General features: G+C 44.5%; 1 long non-coding RNA gene across 7 annotated transcripts in view; it reads left to right on the forward strand.

Moving 5' to 3' along the window:
• LOC102004680 overlaps window positions 1-17,187 on the forward strand; it is a 232,304-nt gene that overhangs the window by 204,847 nt on the left and 10,270 nt on the right. For 2 of the 7 annotated variants that reach the window (XR_001236579.1, XR_001236580.1), the window contains exon 4: window positions 16,527-16,693. The exons of the other annotated variants lie outside the window; for them this stretch is intronic. This is a non-coding gene — a long non-coding RNA (uncharacterized LOC102004680). The remainder of the gene's footprint in view (window positions 1-16,526; window positions 16,694-17,187) is intronic. 7 annotated transcript variants of the gene reach the window in all.

The raw sequence follows: 17,187 nt of genomic DNA on the forward strand, positions 1-17,187 counted from the left end.
CAAAAGCACGGCATTGAATAGCAGTGTGTGAAGTTCCCTGACAGCTATGCGCTAACACATAACCCTTTAGCCACACATTGGCCCCAGAAACTGGACACACAAGAGCACTCAGCTCTGCTGTCTCTTTCCCACCCTGTCAGTCAGTCAGTCCTAGCACTGACCTGGGGCCTCTCTCTAAAGCCAGGACATGGGCTGCCCATGGCATACAGTGGTATGGCCAGGGCCATGCCCAGAGCACCTGTCAAATACTTTCCGTGGATGTTGGCAAACAAATGCATAAGGGAATGCAAACGGGAGAGTTTTCTTCCACCATGAACACATGCAGCTGGGGTCCAAGTCCCTCCTCCCTTTCCCGAGTCCTGTAGTCCTGTCCCAGCCTCCTTTTCTCTCGTTAAGAGTCTATGCTCTACAAGGCTCCTCACTGTCACCAGGCCACAAAGAAACACAGAGGGGAAGGAACTTTAAATGGGCATTGCCACTGAGGTTGGGCAGATTTGACTTAGTGGATTAATGTAGTCATAGGAGCCAAGCCAACCCAGCAGCTGGGATCAGTCTCCCCGTCTGACAGTGCTGCTGAGTCAGACCTGTTGGGTTTGAGTCCTAGCTCTGGCGTGGCTACTGGTGTGACCTTGGCTGGGTTACTTAACCTTGCGGGATCTCCATTTCCTGGTCTGTGTAAGAAGCCTAAAAATGCTTCTCTGGAGGTTGTAGTGAGGATTAAATATGATAACACCAGTGAAAGTGCCTTTGATGAAGAAGGAAGGGCACAGTGCTTATTGCGTTAGGAGCAGAGTGAGAGGCCCCCATTGTTCTTGGGGACCTCTTCCTTCCTAGGCAGATGTCCAATGCCAGGGCAGAAGAGGTTCTAATTCGGCTCTTACTCTTTCATTCAGTGCCCTTCTCTCTGCCGCCTTCTCTCTTAGATTTCAGACTAAGCAAATAAATTATCCTACCCTACCGGGCTCTGTGTTCTCTAGCCAGCCATATGCTGGAGCCTGATAGAGATTGTTATCGGGCCAGATAATATTACCCAGTAAGAGATGACATTTCTTATCAGAGGCCCTGTGGAATCAGAGATAGGAGGGCTTTCTTTTCACTGGCTGCCAGGTCTCTGTGTGCAGGGTTGGCAGGGAGTTACAGTAGGACCCTCCTGGGAGTGGACAGCTGGAACTGTCATGGCTTCAACTGGCCTTCATCTCCTGAGACAGCCACTTCTGATAGCCTGCCTAGTCGGAAGTGGCTCTTCAGAGTTCCTCTTTGCTTTGGAAACACTTGATAGAGACCAGGTAGGGAAATATGAATGAGGAAGCAGGAGTGCCGTGATGCTGGCCCAGCTTTAGAAGGAGCCAGAGCCCTTGCCTGTGGACAGGCAGAGAGTTCCCTGCTGCAGAGCATGGCCTGAGAACTCTGCTGTGGCTTTCTTCACAAGGTAGAAGCTGCTGAGGCCCTGGGGCCCATCCAAGCCCACCCTATCCTACTTGGATTTGTTCTGTGACAAGGCTATCCTGTATGGAAGCTCCCAAGGATGGATGTGACATGGGGCTGCTGTACTTCCCCATTGGGAGACACTGGCTGGATGGCAGGGCAGGAAGTGAGTGAGGTCAAGGTTTATTCTTTCCTTGCTATCCTAAGGGTTCCTCACTAACTTAATTAAGGTTTATGTAGAATCTTGATTCTGGCATGGATCCGCTGTGTGATGTTGTGCAAGTTGGGGCTCTTTACCTCAATTTCTGTATCTGCAGTATGGGGATGACATCACTTTTCTCTGTGTTCCTTAACATGTTTTTGGGTGTCGTTGATCTCTGAGCTTTACATTGGCCCTGAGATTCTAAAGGGGCACTGTCGAGCTCCCTGTGTGCCAGTCTGAGGTCAGAGCTCACTGCAGATAAGAGATCCAGGATGGGCAGAGGAGATTCAAGTTCACTGTGTAATTTGGGGCTGCAGTCTCTTTTGCAGACACATGCTCAGGGCTGTCTTCTCATGACATTTTGGGAAGTCCTGCCCTGTCCAGCCCTGCTCTCAAATAATAATCTTGCTGTCATCAGTAAGGGAAGAAGAAGTGGTTTTTGTTTCTTCCTGGATCATTCAAGTCAGCAGTTCCTGCCTCTGCTTCCTTCCTGTTGACCTTCCTTCCTGATGGCCCCCAAGGCTTGGTTTTGTTCCATCTCTTTTCCCTCCTCTCCATACTGAGCTTCTTATTAAGGAAGTGAGTGTGCCAGTCTTACTGATATTTCCTTTCTCTCACATTTCTGCCCATTTGCCAAGTCCAAATTCTGAAAGGAGAAGTCTGACTATGTCCGTTTCCAGCTCACTCACAGTCAGTAGCAACCTGTCACCCCCAGGATTGAAGTCAGACCTGAAAGTATAGCATTTATGGTCCACTTCAACATGACCTTACCCATTCTGATCACCTTTGAACTTCTTGTACCAGGTGTCAGTCCATGTAAGCAGGTTTTACCTCTTATCTTTTAAACCTACCACTTTCTCTCTATGACTTCTGGGCTTTGATCCCGTCATTTCCTCTCCTATGGATGCCTGAGAGGTGTGTGGGCTTGGCTTTCCAGAGTGCTGGGTTCAGACTCCAGCTCCAGCAGTTGCTGGCTGTGTGGCTGAGAGCTAGTCACTCCACTGCTCTCTGCTGTCTTTTGGTTGCTTTTTGTATTCTTTGCAGCCTATGGGTGTCCTTAAATATGCAGTAGCAACTTTCTTATATTCAGCATATAGTTGGATCTTTTTTTTAATTTATCTATTGAGCTACCCTGTATTTGACTGGAGAATTTAATCCATTTACAACAACGTAATTATAGATAGGCAAGGACCTATGATTGCAATTTTATTCTTTTCTGGTTGTTTTGTAGTTGCTGTACTTGTTTTTTAATGGTTTGATGTGTTTATTTGCTTGTTTGTTTGTTTCAGTGGTGTGCTTTGATTCTTTTCTTCTTGAGTATCTACTGTAAGCTTTTACTTTGTGGTTTCTATGAAGCTTATGTAAAACATTTGGTTTATAGGCTATTGTTACGATTTATGTTCACATGTCCCCCAAAGCCTCAGGTAGTCATAGGTGGGGCTTTTTCAGAGGTTCCTGGATCTAGAGTGTGTGATTCTGGAATTAATTCATGGTGCAATGCTAGGATCAATGGCACTAGGATTAAGGGTGTGAGTGCTGCCTGCACTAAATAGCCCAGATAAGATACAAGAGATAGAAAGGGCTATAGTCATCCCATGTTACTTTGCTACCATCTACCCACCATGAACTGTTTTGCCTCTGCAATGCCTGTCTGTTTGCCACCCTGCCTTGGAACCAATGAATTATGGACTAAAACCTCTACAAACTGTGAGCTAAATAAACCTTTCTCCCCTTAACTTTGGGTGTGGGTTATTTTGTCTCAGCAATGAGAGAAAAGTAACTAAGACACCTGTTATAAGCTTATGACAACTTAACTTTGATGTAAAAGCTCTATATGTTAACTTCTTCATCACCAGCATTTTTATATTATTTTGTATCAAAACTTATACTGCCAGATATCTATTCACAAATTATTGTAGATAGTTATTTTAATACTTTTACTTTTAAAGTTTATACTAAAGTTAAAAGTGATCAATGCACTATCATTAGAATATTTCAAATTTCATTATATTTGTGTTTATAGTGAGTTTTTGTATTTCATATGTTTTTATTTTGTTAACATCCTTTTGTGTCAACTTGAATTTCTTTTAGAATTGCTTACCAGGGTAAGTATAGTGATGATTAACTTGTTCATTTTTTGTCTGGGAAAGTATATCTCTTTCATTTCTGAAAGACAGCTTTGATGGTTATTGTATTCTTGACTAATAGCTTTTCTTTAAGCATTTTGAGTTTATCATCCCATTCCTAATTTGCAATGTTTCTGCTGAGAAATCTATAGATAGTCTTATGATAGTTCCCTTGTATGTGGCAAGTCATTTTTGCTACTTTAAAATTTTGTCATTGACTTTTGATTATAATATGTCTTGGTGAAGATATCTTTATATATAATTGATTTCTGATTCATATATCTGGACATTTATTTCCCCCTTCAGGTTTGGAAGTTTTCTGTCATTTTTTAAAAATAAACTTTCTGTCCCTTTTTCTTCTGTCTTTGGTCTCATAATACATATTATATATTTAGCTCACTTGATGTTGCCCCCCAAGGCCTAAAAGGTTTTTGTACACTTCCTTTTTCTTTTCATTCCTCTGAGTTTTTGTACATGACCTTCTTCTTTTCATTTCTCTGAGTAATTTTAAATGACCTATCCTTGACTTTGTTGATTCTCTTTTCTGGTTGGTCAGGTCTATTATGGAATTTCCTTATGGGAGATTTTAGTTCAATTACTGTGTCTCAGTGCCGGAATTTCTGTTTGGTTCTTTTTTATGGATTGTATTTCTATGTTGAACTTATAATTGTATTCATATATTCTCCTGATTTAATTTAGTTATATGTTTATATTTTCTTGTAGTTTATTGAGCATATTTAAAATAATTACTTTAAAATTTTTGTCAGGGAATTTGTAAATCTCTATTTCCTTGGGATGGTTACTGATACTTTGTTTTGTTCCTTTGGTTCATGTTTTTCTGGCACTTCATGATACTTGTGCCTTGTGTTGGGATCTGTGTATTTAAAGAAGTAGATACTTTTACATTCCTTATAGACAGACTTTAGCAGAGAAAGTTATTCATTGGGCAGGTGATACAGAGGTTTTGTGTGGGCTGGGTGCAGAAATCTATGATGAGTGTTACTGCTTGGGAACTTTGACAGGCTGGTCTGGTGCCTGGGTCATTGGGCAGGTGATTTTATTTCCTCAAGTCTGTAAGGATTATTTTGGAGCCTGGACCCACTTCGATGGCCTTGGAGCTTGGGTCTGTGTGGCCAGGCCTGGTGCCTGGGTAAATGGGGGTAAGCTTAAGCCTGGGTCCATGATGTAGGCCTGGATCCTGAATCCATAGGGCCCAGACTCAGACTCACTGTGGTCCACTGGGGTGGGCTTGTTGACTGTGTCTGTGGGGTGAACCTAGCACTGGTTTTGTGGAGGGTGGCATAGCATCAGAGTTCCCTAAGGTAGGCCTGGTGCTGGGGTTTGCAGCAAAATCTGTGCTCACTTCCTCCTGAATACCCAGCACCTGAAGGGTGTCTTTCTTCATGCTGTGCTCAGCTGGCTTGGGAGGGCTGGTGTGGAAATATGTGAGACTGTCCTCATCACTCTCTTAAGTGTATCTCTGCTTAAGGAACACAGAAGTGTTCTGTCCAGATGCTGTAACCTCACTGCTGAATTCCTTAGCTCTTGTGAAGGTATCTTTATGCATGGATGCTTGTTTACACTGATACTTCTGCCGGTACAAGTGCTGGAAATTCCTATCTTGCCATCGTGCTGAGGACACTTCTCCTTTCACAGCGTGATTTGCAATGATAGTGTGCTTTGCTTTTGTTTCACATCCTATCTCCCTTCTCTAGATTTAGACCTTATATAGGCAGGCATGGAGTCGGTTTTGACTACCCTAGTCATAACAATAAAGAGGTACTGCCTTCACACTTGGCTATGTTCTGGGTACTGTTCTAAGTTCTTCACTTTTGTCAAATTATTTTATCCCCATGAGACTCTGCTAAGTTATTGATAATATTATTGCATTTATTTTACAAAAGATGCTGAGGCACAGAGAAGTTAAATAATGCTCTCCAGAGGTCTCATCTGGATGATAGATTATAAAACCAGGACTTAAAACATCATGGTGGCCCAGGGTCTGTACTCTTAACCACTGTGGTCTGTCAGGGTCTCTAATCCCTCTTTCTAGGGACCATGCTGGCAGTGGTGCTTGGTGACCAGGTGGTACAGGAATCAAAGGGCCACTGTTCCATTTTTGAAGACTGTATTCATGGTAATTTGTGTACTTTGTACAGAGCTGATAGTATGGGAAAACAGCACTGACTCACTAAATTATCCATAAACCTGGATTGAAATCTGGACTTACACATTCACTAACTGGGTGACTGTGACAAACTATTTAATTTCATCAAGATGTGGTTTTCTTAGGTCAAAATGGGACCAATACTATATCTTGTCTTAATAGTAAGGGAAAATTCATGAAGTATACTGCTAGGCTGTAGTATATTTGCAAATGTATCATCTGCCCTCTTGGAAGGGTTATCATGTTTAAGTTGGATCATATCATATACCCTTCCAGGAAACAATATCAGGGAGGGAGGAGTCTTCCTGGGAGAGGATAGCTTTTGCTTAGGTTGACAGTAAGCGGAGTGTTTTGGTTACTTTTCTGTCCTTGGTGATACCCAGAATTAAGGAAGGAAAGGTTTATTCAGCTTAAGTTTGTGGAGGTTTCAGTCCATACGTGCCTGGCTCCAAGGCAGAGTGGCACATGGTAGAGGGCAATAGTTCATCACAGCAGAAGATAGCGAAAAGCAACAAGAGCAAAATGGAGGAGCAGCAGCAAGCAGGCTCTTTCCCTCCCTTACATTTTATGCAAACTACCTGCCCCAGGGGCAAGTGTAGCACTCAGACCCATAATCCCAGCATTGGATCAATCAAAAATCTGGAAGCCCACCCCATAACTACATGTGTCTTTGGGGGGACACCCAGACACAAACCATAACAAGGAGGCAGGGCTGAATTGTTGTAGGACACAGAGAGGTTACCCTTGCCTTTCTTCTTCTAGTTTTTTGCACATCATTACCTTAAGTTGGAGCTTCCACCAACTTTCTCTGCAGGGCCAAGGTTGTTCGACTTTCTGTGACCTCTCTTTCTGTGACGTCTCCTTGGCCGAGGTCACAGGATCGAGCCCCCTTCCCCTATTATCATTTTGCTCTGAGATCACTCTGGATTTCCAGACACAGGCTGATTTCTCACAGCAAGTCACTGTTGTTTTCTGACTCTGGCCTTCCTGCCCTTTCTAAGGAGGTTCCAAGGAGGCCTAGACTCATTGGTTTGGCTTTCTGACCTTTCCAGGAAATGCAACCAAGTATCGTGAAATATAATTTCTGTGTAAATTTTTGTACTGAGCATTACTTCATGCTAATCTTCCTTCTTTGAAGGATGATTCCTATCTTCCCATGCTCAGGAACAGCCCTGCCTCCCTCTCGGTTCCTTTTCTTTCCATCTTATATTGTTTTCTCTTTACCCCATTCTCATCTCCAGATAAATGGCTTCCTGTTGTCCAGGGAGTAGGTGTGCTGGCTTCTTATAAATGGGTCTGTCCTAGGAACAGATTTGTCTCTTAAAGATGGGGAGAAGTACATATGGCATTGTCACAGCCACAGACAGCTGACTCATCCTAGATGCTGGACTCACTGTACACATCATCCCTGGAAAGTCACAGAACCTGCTTGGCCCTAGGCCTGAGCCAGAGAATGGGGCCTTAGTGATGCAACAAACAGCTCAAGTCAGCTGCTTTGTTTTATTATTTTCCTCCCTCCACAAGTATTTTTCCTTTAGTTCTGAGAATCACAGTGCTCTGACTGCTGAACATCGTGTTCAGTGCTGTGGAGATTTAGCTCTACCAGTTACCGGTTGTGCGCTCTTGGCCAGCATTCTGAGCCAGGCTGCTTGGCTTGTGGTCCTGGCTCCTTTGCTTACCAATAGTGTGATTGTGCATGAGTGTTAGGTTCTTAGTGACTGGATCTTGGCTGACTCATCCCTACAATGGGATACTGACAGTAGTGCATAGCTGTGGGAGACTGAACTGAGGGTTCCTCCACAATAAAATTGTACACTCATACCCTTTCCATGATGCCAGTGTGATAAAATGCACCTTTTCACCCCTTGACCTTGGTCTTGGCTTTGTGACTTGCTGTGTTCCATGGGAAGCTGTTGGCCTCATAACCTAACTGGGTAGTGGAATGCGTGGGAACAGTTGGGTTTGCTCTTATACAGAGCCTTCACCAGGACAACATGCCTTTGGTAGCATGTAGTCCACAGAACTGACACTTGGCATGGAGACCAGCTTAGAAAACACCTGATTACATCTGTAGTCCCCAGCTGACCAGCACATAGAGTGAGAAATCACCATTTGCCATCGTATGCCTCTGAATTTGGGAGTGTGGGGATAATGCAGTGTTTTGTAACTCCAGTGCGCTAAAATACCACCTCAGGATGATTGTAAGTCTTGAGTTTGTCCCTTTGTTAGTTTCCTGTTACTGTTAACAGAAATGCAGAGGCCAAAAACATAAATTTATTATTTTGCAGGGCCATCCGTTAGAAGTTTGCCGCAGTCTGGCTGGGCTAAAATCCAGAAAAAACAGGGCTCTCTTTGGGAGGCTCCAGGAGACACTCTGGTTTTCTACCTTGTCCAGTTTCTAGAGGCTGCCTATATCCCTTGGCTCCTGGGCCCTTTATTCCCCATCTTCACAGCCAGGAAAATGACATCTCTTCAGACTTTTCCTTCATAGTGATATCTTCTCTGATTTACTCTTTCTGCCTCCCTCTTCCACTTTTAAAGGCCTTTGTGATGGTATTTGGGGCCACAGAAATAATCCAGGATAATCTTACTTAAACATCAGCAAATTAACATCTTTACTTCCACGTCCAGCCTTTATTCCCCTTTGCCGTGTTACCTGATGTATTCATGGGTTTCGAAGATGGAGGTGTAGGCATCGCTAGGTGCCATTACTTTGCCTATCTTTTAAGCATTTACAACAGAAGTTCATAAATGCTAATTATTGTGTCCACATCTGTGTTATAAACCTCAGCATTTGTAGTCATAGATCAAGTGCAGTGGAGTCCCAGTGACATTCGCACAGGCTCTTCAGAGGGCCTTTGCCTCAGTGGCTTGGGACAGTTTTCATCCCTCACACATGGACCCTGGGCAGAAGGATTATGAGATAGGAGGGAAGTGATGTCAGGTGGCCAGTTGCCTTTGGAGCAGATGATAATGCTCCTGATTTGTTGTTATAGTGGGTCCCTTATTGTTCTCGCTGCTCCTGTTCAATACAGCAGCACCAGCACAGCAGACTGTCTGAACCACAGGACAGTGGGGACAGGGCCAGGCAGGGCGCCTAACTCATATCTCTACATGCCCAGCTGGCTCCATCCTCGATCCGACAGGTCCCTCTGATCTTCTTATACACAGTGGACTATAAGCCAGAAAGAAAAACTTCCTGGTCTGACTGATAGTAGACTGAAGGAAACAGCTGGCTTTTCTGGGGGCAAGAAAACAAAATCTAGTGACAGTGCTAACCTGTCTTGTGCCACTTTGTGTTCTGACCAGGAGCTGCTGGGTGACTGTCAGATACATTCAGAGGTGTGGGAGGGCGTGAATTCCAGAAGTGCTAAGTGAGCATGGCGTGGATGAGAACAGGGTGGTTCTAGCTAGCATGAGAGGAGCCTGGGGCTTTGGGGATGCTGGGCATTTGAGGTTCCACCAGTGACTGACTGTGCTGCCACCAGAAAGTAGATGCTGCATGTCTGTACTGGGAAACTAGTCTATCAGTCTGAAATCCTGCCCCTTCCACTGACCAGCTGTGTGTCCCTAGGTAAATTTCTTAATTCCTCCATGCTTGAGGAAAATGATCATTTCCTTAGGAGGGAAATGGTGATTAGATTAGTACTGGAGAGAGCTTGCTTGAGGATTCACTGAATAGGCATGTTTGGGGGGATAACGTATGCCTTGCATACATGTGTACATATATGGCCATATGCATGTGTATATAGCTATGTGTATATGTGTGGGGCTGGGGATATATATATATATATATATGTAAATATATATGATGGATAAGATAGAGTGCCATTAACCACCCTTAAAATACTTCCCCTCACTTTGAACACACTTATCCCATCATTCTTGCCACTTTCTAAAGCAGTTCTGGAAGTCCTGTTTTGCGAATGTCTTTACAAGGTGTGATCGAAAATATAGAAAATGTTGTTGCTAAATACTGTCAGTGGAAAGACAGGCTGGTAAAAAACATTATTGTGTATCCTCATCCACCTTATTCCCTGGATCTGGCATAATATAACTTCTGGCTCTTTTCCAAAGGCAAAATGATCATGAGAAGTAAATGTTCTGAATCAGTTCAGGACATCAGGGCAGGCAGAGCATTACAACTAAAGACACACATGAATGAGGACTTTCAGAAGTGCTTCAGAAAGTGCCAAGACTGACGGGATAAGTCTGTTCAAAGTAAGGGGAGTGTCTGGAGGGAGTATAATGGCAATGTGTCTTTTACTGTGATATATTTTATTTAAACATACACTGTAGTTTCAATCACACCCACTGTTGTGTGTGTATGTACATGTATACTTTAGTTCCTAGCTCTTAAGACTATTTCCTTGTTTACGTATGTTAGCAGCTTGCAGAGAGGTCCCAGGTTGCCTTACCTTTGCTCCACAGCTCCTTGCGATAGTTCTATATTTGAGCCTGAGAGTTGGTACCCAGCTGGACCTTGAACCAGAGCTTCCTAAGGTCATCTTTGAGAGCTTTCTTCTCCCCATGAACTGCCCCCGCAAGGTCTGCTTATGGGAAGCAGCAGTTCACCTGCCCCAAGTTCACGAACCTGAGGCAGACCCAGAATCTGAATCTTTGACCAGTTGTTTTAGGCATTGAAGGAAGCCCACGCATGTGGCTTCTGCTCATGGTTGGTTTGTTGACGGCTTTGTCTCCCAGCAGCACTGCCTTACTTTGCTTGCTAATTGCCGCTCCTCTTCCTTACCAGAAAGTGCTAACTAGTACCGCCTACCCAACAGAGCTGCTTCTGTTTAGGTACTCCTGTTCAGATGTTCAAGCTTACTTGACTTTCGAACATCTCTGGGAAAGACCGGGTCTCTCTTCCTCACCTGTTCCAGACAAGTTGAGGCCAGTCAGACCACTCAGGTCCTTGCCTATCAAGCTGATCCCCAAGCCACAGCTTTTGGGTGCTTCCTTCATTCCCAGCACCTTCGCACCAGGACAAGCACAGGTGGTGTTTCTTCAGTGTCTGCACTGCATATATGCAGGTGAACATATGAGCATCTTGAAGTGGGAAGTGATAAATAACTTACAGAAGGGCACCCAGCCGGATCCAAGCAGCCCCTCCTTCCCACCTGGAAAGCCTTTCTTTCCTGTCGCACTAGCGACCAGACATGTAAGTCATGTTTTCAGAGCCAGAGGTCCTAAAGACCTCTCTTTTAACATAGGTGAGTGAAATCTTGCAGAGAAATTTCATCCAGTTTAAAGTGTACAGCTTGTCCTTGGGGCTACAAACAAGTGCCAAAGAGGCAGGAGCTGCCCTGGGGCTGGCCACATTGGGAGGCACACAAAAAGGCTCGCACCCCCTGAGGCATGGTGACCTGGAACCCCGCTGCTCGCTGCCTTTCTGCGCTCTCTCTTTCAGTTCATAAACATGTTTTCTTCTCTGCACTTTGGCATCCATCAGGATTTAAATTCCAGGTTGTCAGCCCTTGCAGAAAGGGATTCAGATCCCAGCATTAAGGTGCCCCGGTGGGTGTGCAGGAGCTTGCCGTTTGCAGAGTACTTTCAGAACCTTCATTTCTCCTCCCGGCCACTGTGAGGGATTGCCCGCTGCGGGGTAAGGAGAGTTACTGAGTGGGTAAGGAGAGTTACTTACCTAACTGTAGGTCTAGACCCCGGCCTTTCCCTGCGCAGCAGGAGTCCTGTCCAATCGCTCTTTGCTGAGCATAATCTGAGATGCATCCCGACTCTGGGCAGAGACTGCCCCTTTCTTGTGAGTTCGTTGTCCCACTTGCAAATATCCTAGATCATCTAATCCTAGTGATCCAATGTATTCAGATTTACCTGGCCTGCCTCGCATGAAAAGAAAGAGCTCTCTTCATCTCAGGTACTTTAATTCCCCAGTGGGTAACCTGGATCCTGGCTTGTGATGGATTCTTCTGAAGGACCCATGGGATAATTAATAAATAATGGTAGTAATTATCAGTCAGACTACTTCAGGTGTATTGGACTCCTGTCTGATTACCAGCTTTACTTCTTTTCTTATTACAAGACAATAAGGACTTCTAGAAAAAGCCAAAACATTTGTTATGATTCAGAGGTAACTAATTAAATGAACTGATATGTTCAGTGGATGTGTGTACATATTACCTATTTATCTGTATAATAATACAGTAGTATACGTATCAGTTTGTAAATAGCTCTTTTATTAACTAGCTTTCCATATCAATGTGTTTTTCTTCTATGTCACCACATCACCATTTGATCATGTGGGCCCTACTTTCACCATTATTCAGGCATGAGAGGCAAAGCCCTTTGATTTTTTTCCAAGTGTCCAAGAAAGACAACTAGAATGAATTCCACTTCGGCACTCTTATCATTAGTGCTTCAGTAATTTCTTTTTTTTGCCAGTGCTGGGGATTGAACCCAGAGCCTTAGTGTGCTAGTCAGTGCTCTTATCACTGAGCTGTATCCCCAGCCCACACTGAATATTCTTACAGTTATGTCTTTGTGAATGTATTTCCTGTTCCCATAAAACAGAATGGCTGAGTAAAGGGTTGTTTGGCTCTTGCATTTGCCAAGTTCTCCTTCAGGAAGTCAGGTCCACGGTCTGGTCTGCCACAGGATAGGAGACGACCACACCCTGGAGCCAGCCTTCTGCAGCAGGACCCAGATGAACTGGCCATTTCCTGGGCATCTGGTGTAGCAGCAGATACATGGCTCCAGCCCACATGGCCCTTTCTGGGGGCTTTTCCTATCTGTTCATTGTGCAGTGCCCTCTTAGTTTACTGGGTTTTGAGGCTGAGGCTGAGTGACTCAATGTCCTGTTGTGTCCTGGTGGCCAGCACGGTACTTTGTAAAGGTTAGAAGCAGGGACTCTGATTAGAAAGACCCAGAGCCATGTGGCCCAGCACTGGGTCTCTTTTCCCAGCTGAGAACTTTGGGTCATCCTGTTACCTGGCTTGCATGGTTTCGGTGCGGTTTATATGAGATGTGGTACAGGAAGGCGATGGTGCACAGCTCCACGAGGGAATGTGCAGCAGTTGTTGCCCGGGTGCAGTTAGAGGGCAGGAGCACTGACGGGGTGCCAAGCACAGTTGTTAAGCACTGGATACAGGGGCTGCAAACTACAGCTCATGGCCAGGTAGGGCCACCGCCTGATTTGCAGTCCAGGAGCTAAGCACAGTGAGAAAAACATGAAAAGAAGGATAGTATTCTGTGATTCCTAAAAATTACATGGAATGGAATTGGGAATTTCAGTGTCCATAAATAAATTGTATTTAGAACACAGCAACCCTTTCTTTAACCTGCTATCTGTGCTTCTTTTATGCTCTGATAGCAGAGGTGGGCCCCTATGACCCAGCCATATGGCCTATGGTGACCAAGATACCTACTCTGTACTCCTTTATGAAAAAGTTTGCTTGTATAAGCTCATCTAAGCCTTTATAGCACAGGCTGTTATTGCCACGTACCCCATTTACACATGGGACAGTTAGGGTCAGGGAGCACAGGAAACTGGCTGGATGGAAGTGGTGGAACCGGGCTTTGGTTCCCAGTGTTGGGGCTCTTGATCCCTGGGTCACAGGGTAGGATGTCAGTCTTTGCAGGTGGGAAGGCCAGGTGGGGAGGGTGAAGTTCTGTGTTAATGTAGGGTAGACTGAGGTTGTGGGCTGGGTCTGTTGACCCTCAACATTCCTGGCCTGTATCTCACTGTGGGCTCTTCTCATTTCTCCAGTGTCCTGGGTCAGCCTACCAGCACAGGGCTGAGTCCATGGAGGCAGCGTCCTTAGAAACATAGCCAGCAAAGCTCCAGGATGTGGCAGGACAGAGCAGCTGTGATTGTGAGCTCCCTACTGCATGAGCTTTCTATGGATGCTTGTGGAGCGAGTGGCTGAATCTGATGAGGAATTTCTGGATTCCAAGGGTGAAAATCTGGAGACAGGGCGGGGACCCTTGGGAAAAGCAGCAAACTCCATGGCCTTCTCATGGGAAGGAGACCTTCCTGGTCACCAGCTCTGTTCCCTGGGGACACAGGGTTTGCAGGGCCGTATGCCAAGCCCTTCTTTCATTACAGCCCCACCACAGGAGCACAGATCTGTCTACAGATACCACAGTGGTCTCCTACTTGACTGAAGATACTTGTAAGGCAGCGTCGTTGAGATAATAATTCATATACCATACAATTTACTAACAGTATTTTTTTGCCAGAATCATTTAACAAGTTATTTTAACATAAATACATTTAACAACATATTAATAATGTAGAGGTATTTATTTTAATTTACAAATCAGTTAAATATATAATACATTTTCCCATAGTAGTGAAATGTGACTTTTAAAACTCAGATAATTTACTAATCTTAAAAGGGTATCGTTACCTGAGAAAGAAAGTCTGTACCCTTGAACCATCACCTCTGGACCTCCTGCTTTCCCCAGCCCTGTGCAGCCCTTACTCTGCTTTCTGTTGCCATGGAGTTACCCGCTGTAGACATTTCATGTAAGTGGAGACGCGATATGTTGCCTTTGCGACTGGCTCCTTCCACTTGGCCGAACATTTTCAAGGTTTCTCCTTGTCATAAATGTGTAAGTGCTGCATTCTTTTGTTGGGTTAATAAATACACTGTTGCATGAATCTGTCCTGTTTTATGTGTTTATTCACCAGTTGATGGTCACTGGGTTGCTCCTGTTTTCTAGAATATGCTGATCTGATGGCTTGTGTGTGCGTTTCTGCACAGATGTATCTTTCCATTTGCTCTATTTTTTTTTCATTTTAAAAGTAAAAGGAGGAAAACATTAACAGACAGACAACATTTTACAAAATAGCAAAAGAACAGTACAGACAATATGGAGTTACAAAGTGGTAGGAAATTAACAGTGCTTGTTGTGTTACATATTGATATCTTCAAAGTGGTTTCTCATGATCCACTTGCTCTAGACGTGCACATACCTAGGCTTAGTGGCATGGAATTTTGTGTACTATAACTTTTTCAGGCACTGCCGGACTGTTTTCCAAAGTGCCCCTGCTGTTCCACCTTCCTGCTAGAAACTGTCTGTGCTTGTTCATTGTTCGGGTTCATCTTTAAACATGCAACATGAATCCACTGAGATGAGTTTTTAAAACTTGCAAAATGAATCATCAGACCGCAGTGTGGTGGCTGCTTCTGAGAAGAGGCCTGAGACCACTGGGAAGGGTAAAGTAAGGACCCCTCCTGGTTGAAGGGACTGTACTGTGTTGGTAGTTTGGTGCATTTGGGTAGATACATGTGTCCAAACCCAAATTGGGCCTTTCACTGTATGTAAATTATGCCTACACTTTAAAAAACCATACAAATGCAGAAACTTAGGTGGGGAGAAGGTAAAATATATGTATTTGAAAGGTCTAACGGGACTGGCTGCTTATCTTTCCCACCTTCCCCTGGATATGGCCTGTGCCTGGCAGGCTGTAAATTGATGTGATTAATGGTGTCTCACTGGGAACCTCATTAACACGGAGGGGAGCAAAGGAGGCTCTTTCTACCCGCCCATCTGGGGGTGCTTAGGAGAAGGCCACTCCCTGATGTGGGGCTTCTGCCTGAGGCCCCCTGGAGTCTAGCTGCATTTCCCTTTGGCATTTAGGTAACTTTTTCAGATCTTTTCTATTGGTTGCTAAAAAACCTGCGTTTCGTTTTCTTCTATGAGGAAGAAAACAACTCATTCTTTTCATGTCTTTAGAGGCCACATCATGCGCTAACACACAGCATTTAGCTCAAGCCCTCTCACCTTCCCTGAATACACCAGTGGCAGAGAAACAGACAACAGTAGTCAACAAACAGAAAACAAGTGAAAGATTTTCCCTCTCCCCCACTTGGAAATATATGGATTGCCATAAATTCACAGAAGATTAGACCTAGGCAAGCACCATGAATTATCCTTATTTTAAAAACAAATATTATATAAATTTTGACAGAAGAGCATAAATGATATCATGTTCTTCATAGGGTAGAAAAATCTACATTTGCCTAGAAAAAGTTATAAAGTATAAAAATATCCTATTGGGAGGAGGATGTGATTGTACATTTCTTTCTTATTCCCAGTGTGTGTTTTATTTTTCCCGAGGACCATACATCGCTGGTGAGGTCAGTTAAAAGAATTACTTGGGTTGTTTTCTTTGACTGGAGAGGTTAGTTTGCCTGTTTGCTCAGGCTCCCTCATCTCCAGACTCCCTCCTCATACTTCCCAAGGCCCTGTGCTTAAAGCTTATGATGCTTAAGGCAGCCACCCCTGGAGTACTGAACGTAAACCTTAAGGTTAGCCAGGTCAGGTGTGAACTCCCAGCAGCCCTTCACCAGGGCTCATCGCCATCATTCCTTTGTCCTGGTTTCCTCTTTGGAAGAATGGAACAGAAAATCCTCTCCCCAGTGGACTGACAATATGAGACACACATGAGAAAACTGAAAAATTAGGTTTTGGAATTTTGTCAGTCATTCTTCTTTTCCTGGGAGCCAACACACTACAGTACAGTCTGGAGCGCTGGCACCCAACCACTTTGTCCCTGGTGCCAACAGTGATGGGCATGAGATGGGGCTTGGGATGATCCAGGGGAACAAGAAACCTGATCTCTTCCACGTGCGGTTCATAGGAGGGTTTGTGCTCCCGTGAGAATCTGATGCTGAAGCTGATCTGACAGAAGGCAGAGCTCAGACAGTAATTGGAGCCATGGGGAGCAGCTCAGAAGACGAACGAGGCGTCCTTCACTTGCTCACCACTTGCCCGCTGCTGTGTGGCCCTAACAGGCTACAGACCAGTGTGAGTTTGGTACCCTGGTCTAGGTGACTTCTGATAGTTGGTGTCTTAGTTACTTTTCTCATTGCTGAGACAAAATACCCGGCACCCAAAGTTAAAGAAGGAAAGGTTTACTTAGCTCATAGTTTGTAGAGGTTTCAGTCCATAGTCAGCTGGCTCCAAGGCAGGGTGGCACATGGTAGAGGGCCACCACAGAAGACAAACAGTCAGAAGGCAACAAGCAGCAGAGCAGCAATCTGCCCTTGCCTCTGCCCCTTTATATTCTGTCCAGGCTTCAAACCTATTGATTGGTGCTGCCCATACCCAAGGTGTGGCTTCCATTATCTACATCCTTTTTTTTTTTTTTTTTTTTTTGGTACCAGGAATTGAACTCAGGACCTTGTGTTTGCCACATAGGCGCTGTGCTGCTGAGCTAAATCCCCAGCCCCCATTATCTACATCCTTAATCCCAGTATTGCACCCTTTTCTTACAAAACAAATTTTATTGGTACATTTTG

Source organism: Chinchilla lanigera, unplaced genomic scaffold (assembly GCF_000276665.1).
Source record: "Chinchilla lanigera isolate Chin_1 unplaced genomic scaffold, ChiLan1.0 scaffold00060, whole genome shotgun sequence".
Lineage (NCBI taxonomy): Eukaryota > Metazoa > Chordata > Mammalia > Rodentia > Chinchillidae > Chinchilla > Chinchilla lanigera.